General features: G+C 26.9%; 1 protein-coding gene and 1 long non-coding RNA gene across 2 annotated transcripts in view; one reads left to right on the top strand and one right to left on the bottom strand.

The window, feature by feature from the left end:
- Positions 1–23,875, top strand: part of LOC111625389 (QRFP-like peptide receptor) — a 120,589-nt gene that overhangs the window by 34,495 nt on the left and 62,219 nt on the right. The window lies entirely within an intron of this gene.
- The window catches only part of LOC111625378, a 20,319-nt gene continuing 6,310 nt past the window's right edge, over positions 9,867–23,875 (bottom strand). The window contains exons 2-3 of the long non-coding RNA XR_002756718.1: positions 12,503–12,550; positions 9,867–9,885 (exon numbers count right to left, since the gene is read on the bottom strand). This is a non-coding gene — a long non-coding RNA (uncharacterized LOC111625378). The remainder of the gene's footprint in view (positions 9,886–12,502; positions 12,551–23,875) is intronic.

Below are 23,875 nucleotides of genomic sequence, written 5' to 3'. Positions count from 1 at the left end.
TATATATGTATATAAAGTACTTATTTAAAATAGATACAATTATTAATTTAGATTATTCTACATGATATAGATTCAGTGATGTTATAGGTAAAAATTTATAAAAATAATTATCTAAAATAATGAAAATTTCATTCAGTGATGTAAAGAAATAATATGAGTCAATACGTCTTGCTTGAAATACAAGAATTCTTAACTAAAACAAATTTAGTTTTATTAATATGTCATTTAATTAAATGGAAACTTATATAATTGAGAATCAATATTTTGAGTTAATCTTTTTACATTATTTTTCAAAAAAAACGCAACATTGAAATGAAATACACTAGAGAAAAAATTTTAATCCATACATTGGAAACATCCAGGAAGTCACCGATCCAAGAAATTTTGTGCTGAACCATTTGCAGGCAAGCAGATGAGCACCCGTATTTTGAGACACTTCAGGAATACCGTTAATGGACTGGCTTCAGCAAGAAACGACCATTAACAGCGAGGTATACTGCAAGACCCTTACGCAGCATTCAGCAATTTCAGCAACAGCACGAGTTTTGCTCCATGACAATGCCTGGCACCACACTAACAACATTACGATTTCAAAGTTTGCATGGGATTCACTGTTGTGCCGCATCTTCCATATTCACCAGACCTCACTCCATCTGATTATGCTTTATTCGACAGCATAAAGGACTCAGTGTGAGGTAAAAGATTCGCAAATAACGAGGAAGTGAAGACAGCTGTCCATGAGTGGTGCCGTAATACCCCCAAAAAATGATTCTGCAACGCCATTATGAATTTACTGGAGAGATGGCAACGGTGCATTGACGTTGATGGGGGATAAATTGAGAAATTCCATGGGTGTTGAACTGTGTTACATAATAAATAATGTACAAAAACTACTATTGTAAATTATTTCCGAACGCTCCTCGTAAATAACAGAAATTTGCCAAATTAAAACGTATTATAATCATAAAAAAATTTACATTAATTACTTGTAATTTTAAAATAAATTAACACATTACTTCCAGTTACTTTAAAACTGTAGAAGAAATAGTTATTGAGCTGAAATTTGAAAAATTGTAGACCTATAAATTCCCACTATCATCTGACTGCCTGTCTGTTCTTTCTTAATCTCGAGAAAGGAGTTAGATAAATGAATGTCAAGAACAAATATAGAAAGGTTAGGGGAAGGAGGTCCTGATTAACTATTTACAAACTTCCATTAGTTGCGTTAGTTCAATTCAAATATCTTTTCCTGAAAGGAGTTAGATAGATGACCGGAACGACTCTATTGTTAAAGGAAAAGTACGATGTACAGGGGCAAGCCACTAGTAATTTGAGGTGGAGAGCATATATTTCAAATTAAATAAATTAAAAATACGATTAAAAATTTCAATTCGGCATTGTGACGATGTCACAACAAATAATTGCTCGTTGAAATATAAAAAATTAAACCAATTATTAATATTATTCCGTAAGTTATAGTAATATTCCCGTTATTCTAAATACCAAAATTGCAGCATTTCATAATAAACTGATTTAAATCGGAACAAAATTTCTGTAATATTGTAGAAAAGAGAATATCAATCTAAAAAGAACCAATTGAAGGTTTTAGCAAAAAGATTTAGTGGAATAAAATTGATGGGAGTTGATTCAGTGACTAATCTCTCTATAGATACGAAACAAATAGTGATTGAGAGGAAAACTACGGGGATATCGATGTTTTATATGAGTTATTCTAGTAATCTTTCTTGTAAATTGTCTTTTATTACTTTAAAAAAATGTTTCTGTACTAATAAATTGAACTTAACGTGTTTATTTAAAAACAGACATATTTATTTAAATTAAATAATTTAATAAAAATGGCTGAACGATTTTAATTTAAATAACAAAAATAATTAAAAAGTAAATGTTGTAACTTCTAATATTTTTATATAATGGGCTATATGTAAAAGATATTAAGAGGATAAAGAAGAAACTTTCTAGCTATTGGCAAAAAGGAGGAGTAAGTGGTTTTCATTTTCGTTTTTTTCCCACGAAAAAATTATTTTCTGTTCTTAATTCTAAACCAACATCGATTGCCACATCATTATCTGCGTAGATAGGTCTAATTTTTACTTCCTTCTAAGGTTTTATCTATTTATTTCTATCTATTAAAGAAATTGACTGCTTGTGTGATAAGGTAATTATAGTAATATCAAAGCATTATTTCTTTATTTCTTTCTATGTTCTCCAGTCATAGCTTCGACACGTGTTCTGATACAATTCGATTTAGAACATTCGATCGACGTATTATTTTTTCCTATATAATTTTCTTTAAAGATTTTTCAGTTTTTGACGATAGAACTTATTTAGTAAACGGAATGTTTTTTTGAATATTTATTTCAATTTTCTTCTACCTGTAATAAATTTATTATGTAGTGTGTTCTACTACAGCAGGCTTTGAAAAATGCAGAGTCACACTTTTTCGTGAAATAATGTGCAAAATTCATCGACTGACGAAGGAAGTTTTTCTTGTAAGCTGTTGAAGCATGGAGCTTTTATCCTCTCTGTAGTTAACCTTCCATCAAAAATGTTAAAATAATGTGAACTGTTTTTTAAAGTTTATTAAATTCTTAGAATACGATCCTATAATTCATTACAACAACGAATTATCCGAGTGATCCAACTCATGGGCGGTCATTCCAAATATATAGAGTCATCCCACATTATCTGGTTGCCCTTGCTGGCTTGTCGGAACAAACTAGGAATATGGGAAAAAAAAGTCTATTTTAATGCTCATAGAGCGGAAAGAGCCGAAGATAAATGAAAAAGCAAAGCATATACTTTAATAATATATGGGTTTGAATGCCGTTTAGCGATGTATATGTTAGGATGGCGAAACCCCAACCATCATTAAAATCTATTTTAAAAATGTTAACTTTTTAAAAAATTACTTTGAAAGAAATTTATGTAGGAAATTAACTTTTCAAACAGAAACATTACAAAAGAATAGAATTATAGTATTTTCAAGTGACATTTATGATTGGATAAGTCGATTTTAAAGGAATGACAATGAAGTTGAGAGTTTAGAATAAATTCATTATCGAAAAAATTTATAATGACAATGATATATTTTTAAACGAGGAAAGAAGATATAAATATTTTTGATAGTTGATGCTCTTTACTTAATTTTTATCAATGAAATTCTGACATAACTTTCAAGTTTGTGACATACAAAAAAAAAGTTATCACCACATTTTTAAAAACTATTGATTTGTAAAGAAGTTTGTTGAAAATGAAAATAAAAGAAAAATTGTTTTCGTTGAATTTCCATGACAAGATGAAAAAGAAAATATATTTTATCCAAGAATCTTATTTCATATACCGAGTGATTGTATAGGATACCTCTATTTAACGCTTCCTAGAGAATTATTCAGCACACCAAATGTAACTAGACTTGATATCGTGACGCTTAAGAACATGCGGAACATATTCATAAAAAATAATACCAAAACTTACCACTTTTGGTTCCAAGAAATAAATATTTTTGTACAAGACATTCATGCTTCACAGAGACTGACGGCGATGAAGCGTATTAAACGGCTTATTGTAATTGATCCTTTGTGATGCTTTTAATATACAGCGTGATAATGTCTTTCAAGAATCATCGATAAATTACACTTCTTACGTGTTTCCTCACAACCGAAAATGAATTAAAAGCGCAAATGTGCCGTAATGACGAGTTTTGGTACTAAATTTTTTACAGAAATATTACTATATAAAATTCGGAACTGATTTTATATACATATAGTATATTATCATACATATATTAAAATTATATATTTGATAAAATTGGAATATATAATGAGAAAAATCTATGTAATCAGATTATATATATATATATATATATATANTTATGATATACGAGTTTTTATAAATTTTCTAACTGATTTAAGAGCGTTGTGAAGTTCTATTTTAGATTTCATAAATAATTTATAAAAGAATTTTTTAAGAATTTTGTTTCAATTATGTGTTGGTTAACAACATTAAACCAAATTTACTGTTAAAAAGAAGAAAAATGGAAATTTGTTTTGTCTTTATATGGATGAGTTAAATTATACGTATAATTTAATTTAGACTCTTAGGATAATATAGTAATTTGATAATTAAGAAATGGGCGTTAAGGGTCTATATTGAAATATTTTTAGATAGTCAATTTATAAGCTTCAAATTAGACATATTTATTAGATACCATATGACACAAGTGTGTGTGTAAAAAATGATCCAAAAATCGGCCAAAATGGCCCATTTTTGGGTCATTTTTTACAAGCGCACATTGAACTCACCACCATTGGCCTTCATTTTGAGCCACTGTGGTGAGGGTGAGCCCGATATACTGTCCATGTAAAATTTCTGCAAATGGTCGCCCGAATTCGATACCGTGTCCCCAAGCGGTAAGCAAACTCCTCGGCCATCTGCTATTTTATATCAAAATTATATTTTTTCATGTTTCATTTGACTGCAGTAACATTTCTTTGAAATACTATGCGAGAAAATATGAAAATCTTTCTTGATCTTCAGAAGAAATTCTTAAATTCAGACGCAAATTAAGTGAGCGATGCATTCAATATTAAATAATAATTTCAAATGTTTTATACGGCAAAAATTATAAGAAAATATTAATATTAGTATATTATATAAAATGCCATCTGTGAAGATTTTAAATTGATAGTTTAATGAGATCAGACAACGTAACAAGAGCGACTACTAAGGTTAGTACCTCCAGGAAGGTTTTATTCTGAAACTGTCCCCATTTAGATGTTAGACACACGAAAAAAACCTTGAAAGAGCCGCTCAACCAGCTCATTGTTGAGGTACGAAACGGGAACCAACTACGAATATTCAGTTGTTTCATCACTCGCCCCGGGCATAGATTTCAAATATTTTATATAAATTTTCTAACAAATTTTTGTTTCTGGTATTTTGTAATACTTTAAAATTGACATAATTTACTTCATTAATTATCTGAACAATGAAAGGATAAAGTAATAAGCCTGTTTATCAAAAACATGAATCGTGTTAGAATCTGTCTGATATTGTCAGTTGTTTTCGATGGTCACATCCACTAATTGTCTTAATGTTCTAACTAACCAATTATAAAAGTATGCTTCATTTTAATATAGTGTAATTATTTACAGGAAGGTTATAACTAAATTTTTCATTAAAAATATATCATTTATACATTCTTATATATCACGAAAACAGCAATTATATTCGTTTTAATTGATGTATCTTGTATCTTCAATCAATTATTTTAACTAAAATCGAATAAAAACGCATCAAATGAAAACTTTACTACCAAAAATTCGTCATCCTCTATAACTAAAAGTCATTGATTTCCAAAATAACAATCGTGGAAGTGGAGTTGGCATCTTTCTAGAAATGTCGCATCCTCCGCATCATGTTATGTTTTATCTACTCTAAAATAAATCTTGTCATATCCATATTTAAATATATAAAGGGCCTATATATATTTTTTTAAAATCATTCTCAAATATTTAATATAAATTTTATGAATTATATATTTGTAAAAGTAATTTATACAAAAGTATAAAATTTAATATGTAAACTGTAGGATATGTTCATTCTAAAAATAAAACTAAAAATTTAAAGCAAGATGTTTGGATTTAATTTGAATTACTTCATATTTCTTTGTTCTTTATATGTATTAATATCATATATACATTTTATAATAAGTGGCTTTGTAATTATTCAGTTGATTACATTAAAATTATAACCGAAAATCTCATAGGGATATTAGTAAGATAACATATGTATTTTCGCATACAGTCTCTCTATAAAACTATAAATAGTTTTCTACAGTATTAAAGGCTATAATAATGAGATCATCATTGCATTGACAGACTTTTTGTATTAAAAATAAGAATAATATTAATGAGATAACAGCATTATGATAAAACAACAATGAGAATGAAATAAATGCTTTTACAATGTTGATTTTTTTTTTGATTTTATGATTCAAATGTTAAAGTGTAATTAATTAATTTATGAATTAAAATAATTTTTTTATAATAATTCAAGTATTTGAACAATGGTAAAAACTAAATAAAAGAAATTGAATGATATGAGAACCATTAAAACAGTCATTAAGTTGAGATTCAGACTTCATAAGAGGAATCCAAAGAAAGTTGTTACGGTTTCTTATCTAAACAATTAGAGTTAAAAGATAATTGCTTTTCTTAATGATACAAAAGTAAATGTTTTTTTTCATCGTAAAAAGTCCAATTTTTACGACTATCTTTAAAACAAAAGATACTTATTTTGGTGCCTTATAAAGATATCGTCTATCAAAGGATAGATTTGCTAAAATCCTTTTCTTCTTGTGAAAAAAAATTAATTGTTCTTCCAATGATGCCAACTAGAAGATAAGCATGAGTTTCAATGTAACTTTTTAGGAAATTTATGATTTTTTACAATTGTTTTAATGTCTTTTTTTCCGAAATCATTTATAGATTGAAAGGAATTTAATATCAGTGAAAAAAATTAATTTTTATGAAATTTTCTTAATGATAAATGCTTTTATGTTTCACTAATTCATGAATTTTTATATCATGATTTATTCAAATAATTAAATGTTCATCATCATTATAAATCTGAAGCTACTTTCACACAACTCTTAATTTAATACTTATTACAACTTTTTAAAATTACTGATGATTTAATTTTTATTTGTTTAAAAAAATTAAAATTAATTCAAAATATCAAAATACAATTTAATTTTGTATGTGATAAAATATAGTAATTTTTAAAGTTTGTATCTTGTGTTTTATCATTGAAATTTCATAAAGTATTCGTTATTTTAAAAAGAAATATGAGAAAAATGACATATGAGAATGATTTTTTAGAATCTTAGACAAAAGATAACGTTAATTTCATGGATTATACTGCAAATTAGCAGTTAAAATTTCGTCAGATAACATGAAATATAGATGATTCATTCGGGATTGAACACTTTGAATATTTTCTTTAATACTCATGATTGCACAGTCATATTTGAATAATATGTAATACATAAAATACTTTAGTCGACTGTTTGGTCATGTTTCATGCTTATTTTTTTCATTTTATATGAAAATATTCCACATAATAAGTGCCAAGTGAATTCCCCTGTTTTATGCTTCAAGATTTTTCATCATAAATTTGGTGTTTGTTTCTCTTTCCTACAGGAGATTGAACCACTAATTTACCTTATTATCCCCTTTGTATCTTCCTCTCGCATACCCCACTCTCTCACTTCCAAGGTTTCTTTTTTCTTTTTAACTTTTTCCTTGTAATTTCCAGTCAATCATCACTTGAAGTATACGTTCTTCTTTCATTTTCCTGGTATGAAGTAACATAGTAATTATCAAAGTATTTAATTTTATGTTCAGAGTGTTAAAAATATTTATTTAAGAATAAATTAACTCATAAAAATGAAATATTAAATATCTAAATCATTTTTTTTTTTCGTATCACAAGATGGCTTTGACTTTTAGTAAGACCAGGAAGTATAGGGGAGAGATACAATAAGAAACTAAACACAATAAAATATAAAAGAATTTTACACAATAGAATATATAAAATTTTAAAGGGGTATTAACGATTTCTTAACTTGAAAGCTCAAGATGTAGCAATTTTATCTCGAAACCGATATTTTTTTCAGAAACTGAATTGGGTCCATTAATAGTTATCAATCTGCTAGGTTTTTCTGTTCGTCTTATTTCTTATGAAATTTTTTTAATATCTAACTGCAAACTTCTACCACATAAATAAGTGTTGTAATTATTAGTTTGAATGAAAATAGTTTTGATTTCAAAGAAATCTTATATGTATTTTCTGTTAGAGGTATCATTCTTTTAATTATAGTACTTATTGTGAAATTGATTCTTCAGTTTTGTAGACAGTAAACTCAGTTTCTGTGTAATAGAATTCTTCAGCAATCTCAGATTGAAAGGATCCAGATTTATATCGACTGAGATTTGGCTTATGCGAGTTTTTGTGAAGAAATTGTGTCTACCTTCTTATTCTATTTCTCTTTCTACATTTACAGATCTCGTTGTAAGTCAAAAACTTACTTTGTAATCAAAAAAATAAATGAGGTATTTGCTTATAAATTAAATGTACGTTTTTGAAGCTTATTTAGTTATAGATTAACTCTATTACATTTAGTTTACGGTTTAATTCCATTGAAAATAATTAGAAACGAAAATGTGTCCAATTTCGCTCTTGCCTTTGTGATGCCATTGCCATTGTCATTCTTGCTATTGAACTTATAAAAACGCTTCTGAAAATAACTTTTCGAGGTGACATTCTTTCTTTCATCTAAGTTTGGTAAAATTTTCTAAATTTAATTTTCATGAAGAAAAGAATGCATAACTGCGAGGATATTTACAAAAATATTTCATACCAAAATATTATGTCTTATATTATGAATTTAATATTAATAAACTTACTTGCTTCTATATTTTTCCTGTTTTGTAATATAACAACAATTTTTTTTAAAAAAACAGGTATAATATACATCGAGTATAACTGATGGTCAACATTCCTTAAAGTTTAATCAAAAAAGTTCACTTCTGTCTGTATACAAAAGAGTAATAGAGAGAAAATCAATAAAAACTAAAAAGTCTCATAGAAAATATGAAATATGTAAGAATATAAAATAAATTATATGATAAATATATATAAATTTTTGATGAATTTATTGTAAAAAAATATATATTAACTTTTGATATAATGCTAATTTTAACATGTGTCAAAATCTATTATATATAAATACTGTTTTCTAGTACTAAAATGAAAATATCTCGTGTAGTTTTCCTAGAATTTAAACGTTTAAATAGAAATAATCCTTATAATTATTACATATTTATTCAATAATATATTATTAGTCCATTAGAAATTCAATTAGAATCATTAATCTATTGTATCATAATAAAAAAAATTGAAATCTTTTTATAAATACTTCCGATTAATTATAATAACTTTTGACTTTTGTCATACTTCAATGACATTTAATAGGTTACATCATTAAATATGAAATCTTCTCTATACAGGTACTAATCTGTACAGTCGACATTTGTCTTTGTGTCAATAAAAATGAAATGAAATTCTGGTTAAAAGACATTTAAAAATTCTATATCTATTTTAAAAATAATAATAATAATTAATAAACTTCTATGAAATTCTGCATGGCATTTGTTTCTTAATTCATGTCACAATTGTAAATAACTATCAGAACTTTCTAATTACCATTTTTTAAATAAAAAAAATCATGATGGCATCAAGTCGTTTCTGAGCAAATTACGTGTTGATTTTTATCAATTTCCCATTCTTTTATTCTGATGCTTTACAATAAATAATGTTTTCGTTTTATTTCATCGCAACACTAAGTATAAAATTTGCATTGATAACCATTATAATCTCTATCCATTGATAAACAAATTCCAGAAATACTTTGTTCGCATTATAAGCAGGCATTTCTCCATTTGATATCAAATTAAATATTCGTGTCATTTCTGGTCGAATACAAAGTCTAAACATTTAGGAAACAATCATTAAACTTTTATCAAAAATTTTATGAATTCTACATAGCAAATTAAAGTAAATTGCAACGATTTTAAAGGCATACTTACATCTTTTATTAATTATTAAATCTTTATTTCTTTTATTGTAAATTTTCTTTCGTTTTGTAAAGTATAAAAATTGATTAAATGTAATTAATTATATCATGATAAATAAATCTTTTGTTAAGTTCGAAAAATTTATAAATTCATCATTGATTTTTCTTTTAAAAGTTTTTTCTTTTTGTAAAGTTTTCAATCAAAATTTCTCATTATTAAACAGCTTCTGAGAAAATAAATTTTGACAGATTTTTTTAAATAAAATAATCTCTATTATTTTAAAGTTATCAGCTTAGAAACTAGATAAAGCAAGGTTCTATATTTGAAGAGATAGCTTTAAGAATAGATTTCTTGAATTAGTTATTGATTCCAAATAACTATAGATATATTTACAGATTACTTTTTAATGATAATTATTATAAAACGAAGTAATTAATCATTATAAAAATATTATATAAATTGTAAGATTTTTTTTTATTAATTTATTAACTAAATTAAAAATGTATTCTTACAGAGTTCAATGTTTAAATTTTTTTTAAAAGAGTTTTTATTTATTAATAATTGAATAAAATTACTTTTAATTATTACTTTGTCTTCTTATTTATTTTAATTAGAGCTGCTATACATAATTAAAAGTGATTTGTTTATTTTAAAAAATAAATTAAAAATCTACATATATTAATTAATTATTTAAAATGTGAGTAAATTATAATTTTTAAAATTCAAAAATATTATTATTAAAAAAAAATTAAATATTAACGCGTAATTATTTATTGTGACGTCGTTACAATGCAATTTTTCGTCACAATGGAATTAGTTTTGTAGTGTCTTGCTCCTGTACGTTATACTTTCCCTGTTAACAATGAAGTCATGCTGGTCATGTATCTAACTCCCTTCAGGAGAAAGTTTTGAATTAAAATAACGCGACTTTCGGCTCGAAGTACAAGTTTCTATATAGTTAATTGGGGTTTGCTGCTCCTTCTCTCTCCATATTTGGTCACATGTTTTATCTATCCGACACCATTCCTGAGATTAAAGACGGTCAGACAGACAGACGAGAGTGAGAATTTATAGCTCTATAATTTTTTCAAATTGCAGCCTAATTATTAATTGATTTTTTAAATCACTTATAATATAAATAAATTCTGTAGATGATTTTAAAATTGATGTATTTATGTGACACACTAAAAAAAAGTAAATATGATGATGCTTTTACACTTTATAGAAAATATTTCTTCATAAATCACTTCTAGAGAGTATTTTATGTTGTATTTGTTTCCTCCATAATTTATTATAAGCATCAACATCCAGATTTAGAAGGAAGTTCTTTTATTGAGGTACCCAGTACAGTTGAACGAGCTTCGACATATTTAATAACTTAAATCTATTCACAATAACTAAAATATAAATAACCTTACATACTTTATATATTATCTACATCAAAATTAAATTTTTAGAACTATCTACAAAGTTTAAAATAGAAAGTAACGAATTACAACACGAGAGTTACATAGATGACGACCACTTTAAAAAGAATACTCTATCGATCTTTATTGTATAGCTACTATATAACGTAAAAAATTGCGTTATATAAAAGCTTTTAAAGTTTTTAAATTGTATGTGAATATGCATTTCTGACGGAACAATCAGCCACTTTACTCTTCTTTAATTCAATTATTTTGTGTTTCTTTTTGTGATTTTGTTCATTTTATCAGTCCAGTAACACGAATGATTCTACATAAGCGTTCAAGTAGGATAGTCCAGCTTTAAATTTGACATCACGTGTCAAACAGGTGCTTTCGACATATTTCACGGATGACAGGAGACTCAGTCGAGCAACGTCATATTGCGTGGTTAGTGCGATCGATTGATTAAAATCCTTCTAAAGTTAAGCTTTTCAATGTTGTCTACCACTTGTTATCGATATCTTGGCTAATATAAAAGTGGATAGATTTTCAGTATTTATAATAAAATGTTATTTTGTATTTTCAACAAGTCTCAAATGACGAGAAAATATCATCGAATATTTTCCAAAGAATGTACAGTTATTGCTTTAATATTAAATTATAAAGTTTATAGAGAAACAATTGAAATTGATAATTATGAACTTTAGCAGAATCAGTAAATATTAACTTATAAATTTATATAATTTTTAACTTTTTTCCTGTTCTTTACATTATTTTGAATTATCAAGTTTAAAATCATTTCGTAATTTTTCTAGATAAACTCTAGAATAAACGAAGTTTAAGGTACTTCACACATACTAAACAGATAAAAACAAACGTCTGTACTAAAATTATATATATATACAAAATCGAAGATTCTGGTTCGATTCCATAGAAGAAAAATCGAATGGTATCTTCCTGTCAATATATGACTTTTATTGGTAACTAGGCTATTTTCTGGCAAAAGATGGGACTTTTAACATATCAGATTGTTTTATATACCCATTTGTTTTAGAATGTATCCGACAAAATCTCGTTTTACTTCTGACAGAAATATCTATAAATATTGAAAATGGAATTCTCGTATTGGTGGTCTATAAATATTGGTCTTGTTTGAATCAATTCGAATAACTCTTTATATATACTATAATATAAATATACAAACAGTCAACTTTCTTTTATTTAGAGTAATGCGAAAACATATTATTAAATGTACGTCTTATTGTTTTTTATGCGTGTAAACAATTGCCAGTAGTAATCAACTGGTTAATCAAATCTGCTATATAACATAATGTTTTGTTTTAGTTTCATTAATTTTCATTAAATTTACTTCGCATGCTTTCCAATTTGGAAGGAATTCGGGTTACTTTTATTATTTTTTAAATTTACATTTCTTACTTTTAACGTCTCTTGTCTGTCCGTTTGTTCAAGTATTTCGAATGAGACCTGGAAATGAAATTGAGTAAATAAATTGTGAATTATATTATAATATTTTCGTTTAATGATTTTATATATTTCTTGTGTACATAAGACAGTTATTTTATTTGTTTTATTGTTATTATTATTCCTCCAAAAATATTAACGGTCCTAAATATATAACCTTACACAAGGCATAGTTACGAGACTGCTGAACTTTCGGAGATTCTGAATAAGAAAATTTTAGAGAACATCACCCTACCTTACTCTTTCAAAAAGATAAAAATGTATATATATATATATTGTGCTAGAAGGAATAAATCGCATTATATCAACGTCAATGCAGTCGACAAACTTAATCTGATTGACAACACCCAAGCATTGTGAGGGTACCATCAACATCACAATGTTACATTACCACGTCATTGGCCGTTACTGATGTTGACTCTTCAAAGTAGCTATCGATGTGTGTCTGTTATACACTATTCCTGTTATAAATCTTGTTTAAATTACAAAAAATAATACAATAGATTTTCGATTATCCGACCTAAACTAGAATACAATATATAGAATTATACCCGATGTTATCTATATTTAACAGTATTAAGTAGGATCAGTAATGAAGTAAAACTCTTCAATGATTAAAAGTTTTTAAAGTTTTATTTTAATATAAAAGTTTAAATCTAAAAAAAAAATAAATCATCTTTATGAATTTTATAGTCATTATATATTGTGAAAACCATAATATATTTCGGTTTTAAAATACATTTAACAAAAATATAAATATAATATATTATTTTTAGCTTTAATTTTAAATATGGAATCTCATTACAATAGTTTTTATTTCTTTATATTATCATAAATTTATATAACTTCTTAAATCAATTTTAGAGAAATATTTTATTTAATTTCGCTTTTATCTCTAGTCTTAAATGATTACTTGTACATAAAAATTTCATGATATATTCTGTAATTAAGATTTAATCCTGGTCCATATTAGTTTTTATTGCTGAAATAAATCGAGTGTTGTTATTTTTTTCATAAATTATCGGTATTTTATGCCGTTGATCGTATTGACTATACTCTGAAAAGTATTAAAATGTGAATTTGATACGTAAAATATTTTAAAATATTACACATTAAATGTATATGTATAATTCTATTATAAAATTAATGTAGATTAATTATGTGCTTAGAATTATTAGATGCTTCTTAATGTGTTTAAATGAATTTCTATTGAATTTTATACGTTATTTTGAAGTTTATCGGAATATGTATACAGAAACTGAATTTAAAACAAAATAAAAATGGAAGACTAAAATGAATTAAACAAAAACCTTAATAGTTTTATTCTTGGGAGTTGAAAAGTATAGAGAATTGATAATCTTCTGTATTAGAAAACAGCAGTCAATATAAACGTTGAATAAATTTTGAGCGAAATGTGAAGAATAAATCAATAAAATTTAAGTTTTTCTTGTTTACATGAAATTGTAGAAATGATGTCATCCCTCGAAGGCTCAATTACTTGATAAAAATCTAAAAAAAAGATAAACCAACAACGAGTTGTTCAACTTTCCCGGCAACATTTAGAATTTTGATGAAACCATCATCTTTTATCATATTTTATTAAGAAACGTTTTATATTTTTAACTGTTATAAAATGGCAAAAACCTTAATTTTGAGGGTAGGGATAAGTTTTATAAAAAAAATTGTAAATTTGTCATTAAGTCCGACCGTACTGGAGATACAAACAACACCATTTATCTCCCTACCCCCTCGACCTTTAACCACCAAAATTTAATAGCATCAACCCCCTCCCTAATACACAAACTTCCCTGCAAAATTTCAGAAATTTTCGACAAAAAATACAACAGTTATTAAGCTTCAAACATGGTGAACAAAATCGTACCACACACTAAACTATACAGTACACACTAAAATCAATACATACAGAAATTACCCCCGAATGTTTTTTGCATTTCTCGACATTTCAAGGTGTCTTACGTCCAAAAAATGTAAAAATCTGGGGTGTTAACTTTGCCGGGTTGCCATATTTTCCCTCTGTTATAACAGCCGAAAAGTAAAAAAAAAAAAAAACTTAGGTGTGAGACCATAATTCTTAAAGTACCATGAGAAGTATTAATTTTAAGTTAATTTAAACCTTGAATTTAACAAATTCGTTAAAATTGCTGTTCTTCACAGTGTATTTTTACTGAACTTAACATTCTCATTGTTAACATAAACATTCTCCAAGCAATGCCTCTAAGAAAGCAATGGTGGAATTCAACAGCATCTATGATTGTTCCAGCTCGTGTTTTTCCTGTTTTGTCTCGTTATTCGTGTTTCATTTTCTATATTTTGCAAAAACTATTCAGACTTTTTAAAATTTACTTTTATATACAGATGTCACGTTCGGGTTACCTTCGTGAATAATTCATTTGCTTCTTCTATATATATTAAACATTGTCGAGATTTAGAGATTTTATTCTTCATTATTTACAATAGAGTTATATAATATATGTCAGAGAAAATAAATTACGGATTTTCGAAATTAATTAGGTTTACATTGAAAATGAATGAGGTGTTTAACCGATAAGTCGAAAAAATCTCCTTGCTGTTACGAATTTAATTTTGAAGTAAACTGTAAATTACGAGTGAAAAATATTAGGAAACGACTCTAAAATGCTTTTAAAACCATATTACATTTTTCTATTGCTTTCATAATAAAAATGTAAATTGTTAAATTTAATTTTACTTATTTTCGTTACAATACATCTCACATTTTCACAACTTTTTTAAAAGAAGATAAACGTTAATTAAGTTTCTTTAGAAAAATATATTTTAACAATTTCTAGAAGAATTGATATACAGTAGACCCCTATAAAAACGGGTTCCTATAATTACGATTCCTATAAGACAACGAAAAAATTGCGACGGTATTCGTAAAAAAACGGTAAAAAACTCCTATAATTACGTAAAACGTCATCGGGCAGCCGAACTACTTTCCGCCGTCCAGCGCCACGCTACGGAGAGTTTAGGCGAACTATTGTCTATACAGTATGTAAATTAGGTACCGTAAGTCTAATACAGTACTGTAATTTTATACATTTCTTGTGAAAGAAACATTTCTTATTCAACGGCTGCATAAAAATTATTTATATTAATGATGTCTCCAAAGTTCAGCGAAGTTTTCGCAGAAAAATAACATCAGAAATCGCGGCCGCGGTTTGCTGAGTTGTTCCGCGACGAAAACAAGCTTGAGCAATGGCGATGTCGAATGGTGCACACTCGGTAAGTAATCCTACAATTTTTTGTTTTATAGCGTAGTTTATACGGATTATTTCAAAAAAAAAAGTATACGTATTTTGGAAATGTTGAATCGAATTAGTCTAGAATCGATTAATTTTATGGAAGAAAACCTTTCAAACAGCCGTAGTCCGTAAACTTGACATGTGTCGGCCTGTGATTGGAAGGACTCGTAAGAAATCGGATTCCTAAAGAATGGAACGTATCTACTGTCTTATAGGGAGGGTCGACTGGTATATTTTTTTTATTAACGTTGTTTAAGAAATAACTAAGTTTGATATTGAATATTCTTCATAGAAGATGCTAACAGTTAAGTATCTACTTACTATACAAATGAAATTGTTAATACAGTAAAAACCCCGATATAATAGATCTTACGTTATTACAGACGGCTAAGTATAATTCGCTGTAACGAATTCCTTTATAACGGACTCCGGCTACTATAGACTATTTTTCATGTCCCTCAGACCACTGTTCTTCTGTTGTTATGGATTTTTTAGTCGCAATCGTCGTTTTGTATACTTTATTTGCGATCACAGATTCGCTGAAACGGGTAAAACTACATTTATTTGTCTCTGGTTCGTTATCGAGATCGTGATTCGTATAGAAATGGACTTTTCGATATAATGGATGAAACCGTAGTAACGAGTAATCTGGACAAAAACGGACTTTCGTTATAACAGACCAATTTCTTCCATTCCTTTGGTGGTCCATTATATCGAGCTTTCACCGTATAGAATTTTAAAATATGAATAACAGATATTGTTATTCTATTAGTCTTTTTTTAAGCAATATACGTCAATAAAAATTTATATTAAATACTCAAGTAACCCACTGCTATTATTATATAACTTTTCCTTTATCTTTCTATTGTTTATATTAATTTCTTGAAAAATTCCTTTTTATTTGTGCTTATATATGAAACTTTTTAGTAACTCTAAACATAAGTTTTTATATCAAACGTTTTTTCATTCTTTATTTAAAAGAAATCTTTAAAACATTTTAGAAATTTTTATTATTAGAAATATTTCTTTTCTATTGATTAATTTCTGTTTGATCCATAGATAACTCAGAGAAATTTGAAATATTTACACTAAATATTATACAAAGTTAAAGAATATTAGAAGAATACTTAGTAAACATTTGTAATTTGTTTTATTTAATCATATTAGATATTTAATTCGTGAATATTTTTTTATATGACGGAAGCTCGATGCCCCTTTCTAAATTTTCTGATTAAGTGATCATCCACGACATAAAGGTTGAATGCATTCTACAAGGAGATTAGCAGCTGTTTTTGTTTTACTAGGATTCCAATCAGAATCCAATTACTTGAGTATTTAATTATGTATTGTACTATAAATATACAGTACTTATATACTGATAATTTTCTTTGTTGTTTTTTTACGTCCACGACTAAATTAATTCTTATCGTAATCTCTGAAGGATCTTGATTTGCATTATCCATTTTAGCTCGTCCATGATAAAATTAACTTAGGATAGTAAAAGTAATGAAATTTTTATCTTTAGTTAGGTAGTTAGTTAGTTATTACTTTTTGGCACAAGAGTTTTATTAGGTTAAATTACACTAGGATTCACGATTTTTATTGTCCCATGATAATAGTTTTGTCTTGAATTGGTTATTACTTAAGAATTCCACAAGAAATTCTGTTTATTAAACTGAGTTTTACAACTCAAGTGTGCAGCATTGCACTGGCATGATTAAAAATTCTCCAAAGACAAGAAACGACATACCAATGTGGGTAATTTGGAGATTATTCTCATATACTGTTGTATATGAGAAACTGTATTTTTTTTACAAGAAAGCTTGTCGCCCGTAGCGAGATTTGGTATTCTGAATTTTGAATTAAAATTGTAATAAATTTTAGACAGATAGGCATGGTATAAGCCGAATTCAAGACTACATTAAGTCTCATTTCTATATCGATAAGTTGTATATTCATAAGTAGGTTACTTTGCTATATTAAGTAAATATTGACTTGCCAGAAATAACATTAATTCTTCAAGTGAAATATATAATACTCTTACTTCATATTGTATAATTATTTTTACTTTTTTACAATTTAATTTACAGAAATAAAAATCGTAGATCGTTAGAGACAGAAATAATTTGTAAGAAGATGAGATGGTATTGAGGAATTTTAAATTGCAATGAAAAGAATTGCTATTAGATCTTCAGAAAAACAAAGAATGGCGATAATACCGATGTTATATGTAGCTGTTAAGAAGAAATAATTCGTAAGAATATCAGAAATGTTTGAAAATGAAATAAATAGTTAATTTTAAAAGAAAGTAGAGCATATTAAGATTAGAATTTTGGAATTTGATCGTCAGTGCAAGAAACTGATACTACCGCTGTATAATGAGTGTGAATTGTACAGCTGATGTCGTACAGATAATAGAAATAATTGCAGCTTTAAATGCTAAGTTGAAATAATAAGTACTATGTTTATAATTGAACTAGAATTGTATGAATAAAATATACACATCTATTTGTGTAGTAGAATTGTACAGTACGTTTATGCTTGAAATTGCTAGATAATGAAAATAATATTATATTAATGGAGAATCTCCTGTGTGATCTGATGTTGGGATACAGATTAATACTAATGTGAAAAATACAGTTACATTTTGTGCCACCAACTATATTTTGGTTATAAATTCTGCTTGTTTTTCTTAAGAACTTATTCCGCTTATGCTATGCTCGTCATTAATCATGCATGTTAGAAGCAAGTGTAATATAATATTAAGGCCGGAAATGGAAATAGATTTGATTAATGCCGAGAAGGAATATCTTGCTCATTTGATAGAATATGATATCTATTTTCTAAAATAAAAAAAAAACCTTTGGAAATAAAAGAAAAACGCCGTACTATTGCAAGTGCAGAAGCGTAATGATTATAAACGATCCCTCATCGCAGATTTTAAAAGAAAGACAATGAAATATCTTGTGTCGGAAAATTTTTTTAAAATAGTACTATCAATTGCCTGCTATAGTAGTTCACTCCTTTACGAAAAGCAAATATCAAAAGTCGAGATGTCAAAACCAGATTTTAGTTAGGACGCGTTTTAACTAGTTGAAACTAGTTTATACTGGATTCTTTGTTATAACTAGAATTTACTGCTAGTCAAAAATGAATTTGAGTTAAAACTAGTTTTAACTAGACAAAACCGGTTTTTACAAAATGGCTTAGTAAAAACTATTTCGACCGAGATCAAAGTTCATTCAGCTAACACGTCATAACGCTTACAGTTTCTAATTACAATAGTAGCCAGTCAAGAAGACCCAGAAGTTGCAGCTAGTACGAATGCAGAACCTCAAATACTAGCGAGGTTGAGGTCTAGAAGTTTGATAATGGTGTTTGGAATGTCGAGCATGATTCCATTGACTATCCAAATACCATTGTCAAACTTCTTGGCTTACAGGAAGCTGAACGTCCGACGTACACGTTTTCGCGTTTAAAACTTCAGCCTCAACCTCGCTAATACCAGGTAGTGACGAAGATCCAGAATCTGTAGCTAATGCGAATCAACAGACCCAAATAATAGCAGCAAGAGAAAAAGCTCATCTAAACTTGGAATAACAGGCCCAGAGAATGGAATTGGCTTTGGATTCAATACACGCTCCTGTAGAAATCGGTGATAATATAATTATACCAATCCCAGATGTCGACAGAGCAAAAGCAGATCTCCGTAATATGTGATTCTTCAAAAGGATAAACAAGGTTTGCATAAATTTGGAACAAAATATGGGATACTCGATTGTGCCACTGTTTAATGTATCTAACTATGCAGTTAATTCGTTAATATTTTGAAGTCTAATTATTATGAAAAAAATTGTTTCCTTTTTTTTGGGCACAATTTACCATAATTATTATTAATTAAATATTCAATTTAAAATAAGTATGAACCTATTTGAAAACTTAAATGTACTTGATCAGGTCAGAATTTGACATGTCCAATTAAAAATTCTTGCTACTAGAAAGAGTGCCAGACACAAATGTATCTTTAAGAACTGCTGCCAGGAGAGCAGCCTTAGGAACAGGCCAAGGATTTATTCGCTGTTTGTGTAAGAAGGCGTGTATGTCGAAGATGTGCTTTTGTAAGAAAAAAGGCAACTTGTGTAACTCGAAATGCCATGATAGTTTGCCTTGCAATAACAAATAATGTAGACTTAATTTTTATATTTATGTTCCTTTATTGAATGATTATTTTTGTATGACTTTAATTAATATTACTGATGTTGTTTTAGAGTTAATATTGCCGACATGGCTCTGTGATTTTCCTTAAAAATCTTCCTATGGTATATAATTAATTTCGTATCGCTTTAATTAATTTTAATAACACAGATGTATGACCAATATTTTCAATAAATATTGTATTAAATAATACAAATGTTTTACTCCCAATCATGACTTTATTTATTTCTCCCAAACATATTTATGTAGCTAAAATTAGTTTTAACTAATATATATATAGACTTTTTCTTTCTTCATTAAATTCAAATTAAATTGAAACATGCTATTGATAAATTTCGTTATCTCCTGAATGCTAAGAAAAATCTGTTTATTACTTCTGATAAATTGCGGGCTATAAAATATTGCAACAACATAAACTGAATTGAAACCACTTTAATGTAAATTTAATTCATAATTTAGCAGTATGGAATATATTATTTATACATCAAAACTATAAATTTTGGTACTGGAATACTGAAACTATAAATGGAATACTGTTAAATTCCAAGACTTGAAAATTTAGAATATTTGATCTAATTTTATTATTTTAACATTCCAAATTATAAGAAATAAATTTTAACAATGGCCATCTCAAAACTAAGAGAATAACAGATTTTTAAGGAAAAAAATGTATGTATTTAATCCTATTAATATCAAAATTCGTTTCTGTGATTGAGAATAAAAGCTTTTGTCTTAAATATATTAATTTAAAAATATTAAAGTTACTTTTATACAATATAATAAAATAATACTTCAAAGTTATAATGATTTATTTTTCTCTCAATTGTGACTGTTATAAACATTTTCTTCTTAAGTTTAGCAAAACAAAACAGAAACGTTATAAAATAATAATCGAATCGTACATTTTGTATCTATTAGTGAAATTTACGTTTGGGGAATTCAATTGGTCATTGAATACTAAAGAATGTTTAATATTTTTACATTATTTGACTTAAAACACCTTGAAACACTGAGAAATACACAAAAAAATCGGAAGTAATTTCTGTACAATACATATGGATGTTAGTTTGGGTGAGGCACGATTTTGTTCACCCTGTTTGAAGCTTAATAACTCCTGTGCATTTTGTCGAAAATTTTGGAAATTTTGCAGGGGGAATTGCTTATTAGGAGGATTGATGCTATTGAAGTTTGGTAGTTAAAGGTTAAGGGAATGGAAAGATAAAGGGGCTCGTGTGTATCTCCACTAGTGTCGGACTTAGTGACGATTTTACTCGTTATTAGAATTTACAATCTTATATATATTATTAAATATTTAGATACTTAATATATAACATAGTTTTATATAATTTTTGTCTTATGGTATACATCTATAGACAATTATTTTGTTTTTAATTTATGCTAGAGCAAATATGGTNAAATCGATTAATAATTTTTATTTTTTATTATGTATATATATATATTCTTTATTTATAACTCGATTTAACGGAGATAATTTTCGTCGTATCAACTTTCAAGGAAGAATTAAGCTCCACTTCTAAGGCTTTATATTCTTTCTTGGGAATAAATTAATTAAAAAATGATAGTTTATCTTTCTCTTATATCATAAAATGTTATTATTAAAGACTACAGAATTTTAAAAATATATATATATTTAATAACTAATAATAACTTGTATGTTTTTAAAAATAAAGAAATAAAATAAACAGTTTATATAAATATTTATTTAAATCCACCATAAAAGGGTTGTATATAAATATGTAACATTTTAATAAAAACTTTTATAGATATATAAAATAAATGAAAACTGATGGAGCGAGCGAGCAATTCATTAGGATTTTTTATGGGTGGATTTCATTCCTTATCATCCCATTTGTGGGCCTAGTCGAACCCATGATGGGAATGGAGAAACGACAATCTTACTTAGTGTCCACTGGGCGAAGAGTTTATAAAACAAGCAATTATATATTGTGACATCGTTACAATGCAGGACTGCAATTTTTAATCATATTTCCAATTTATTTAATTTAAAATATATGCTCTCCACCTCAAACTAACTGTGGCTTTCCCCTGTACATCATACTTTTCCTTTAACAATAGAGTCGTGCAGGTCACCTATTAACTGCTTTCAGGGAAAGTTTTGAATTGAAATAACATGTCTTTCGGTTTGCATCGGAAGTTTGTATATAGTTAATTAGGGCCAACTGTCCCTAAGGTTCCCTTATCTGGTCTCGGATTTTAACTATATAACTCCATTCGAGATTAAGCAAAGATAGACGGACAGACGACAGTGGAAATTTATAGGTCTACAATTTTTTCAAATTGCGGCACAAAAATACAAGCAGCTACATGTTTAAAAAATTAGCCGTTTAACAGAATAAATCTCAAACGAAAGAATGAAATTATATTTGATTATTTAATAAAATTCTTGGAAATTCTGTGTACTCCTTAATTTTCTATGATAATATTTGAATAATTATTGGATATTCATGAGTAAATTTGTTTACTTAAGCTTCTTTAACAAGAAATTTGAATAATGAATTGATTTAAATTAGTATGCAGGAACTGTACATATTTTATACACGAATTATAACGTGACAAGATATAATCGATACGTCTAAAAAGAAATTTATGGTCGTATTCACCATCCTGAATGGAAATCAGTCCATGTTGAAATTCGATATAGGATTAGCAACTGTCTGTATTCACAAAATAAGGATCAAGTGATTCGAGTTTGTTTGTAATCTTTCGTAAAGCATCACCTAATCACATTGTTCAACAATTGTAACAGGAATTTAATCGGAAATCCCTATTTTCTATCCAAAAATTTAAATTTAATAGGTGGATAATATTGATAAAAAAAAGGAAAAGATTGATTAATTTTCTATATTTTAGATATTTTTATAGGCCTTTAAATATTAGACATTTTATTATTAATTCGTATATTTTTTGATAAATTAATTTCTATCGTGTTAAGAAAAGAAAAAGAAAAGAAACTAAAAACTTAATTAATTTTTATTATGAACTGACCTTAGACTTTCTGACAATTAATTCCCCGTATTATAATTTTTTCCACTTCATTGTTTATTCTAGTCATTAAAATGTGTCTAAATTGTTCAGAAATTTAGTTTATTATATTTTATACAAATATATTAATTCTAATTATTATACTCAAACAGCTTGTTCGAATTTCCATCGAATAAAATAATAAATAAGACATTTTAACTATAGGTTATAAAAGTTATTTAAAGGTTATTAAGGAGAGGTTTTTTTGAAGTTATTAATAGAAGAATATAGATAAAATTATTTATATAATATAATTTTTATTTCTTCATGTTTAGTCAGATTTATATTATCAATCTTGCTAACTTCCAGTAGTCTACATTCAATTTTTGATATATCCAGATATAACAGGACATGTAATATTCAGTAAAAATTGGTAATTTATTCAGCTAAGATTTTTTTTATTATAATAACTTATGAATAATTAACACACACTCAAGCATACATATTTGAGAAAAAAATCGAGTAAAAAATAACCTTTCTTTCACTAAAATTTTGTTTGAAAATGAAGAAATAAACTTCATTTTTTTTTTTTATTATTCTGTATTTTTTGTTATTTTTCGTTTCATACGTAATTAGAAAAGACCTAAAGTAATAATATATTTTAATGGAAATTCCTCTGTTTAAAATTACTTTCGAAATGTTTTGATGAGATTTTTAACTTTAAAAAGTATAAAATTTTCATATAAGTAATACAATATTATACAAAAAAATATATATTTAAAATTTCTGAGTGCACAAAATTATTTAATTTATTTATTTTACTATT

The sequence above is a fragment of the Centruroides sculpturatus genome, unplaced genomic scaffold, assembly GCF_000671375.1.
Source record: "Centruroides sculpturatus isolate CEXI.00-Female unplaced genomic scaffold, Cexi_2.0 scaffold233, whole genome shotgun sequence".
In the NCBI taxonomy this organism is placed as follows: Eukaryota; Metazoa; Arthropoda; class Arachnida; order Scorpiones; family Buthidae; genus Centruroides; species Centruroides sculpturatus.
The sequence above is the reverse complement of the archived record's forward strand: the minus strand, read 5'-3'. Positions and strand labels throughout refer to the sequence as shown.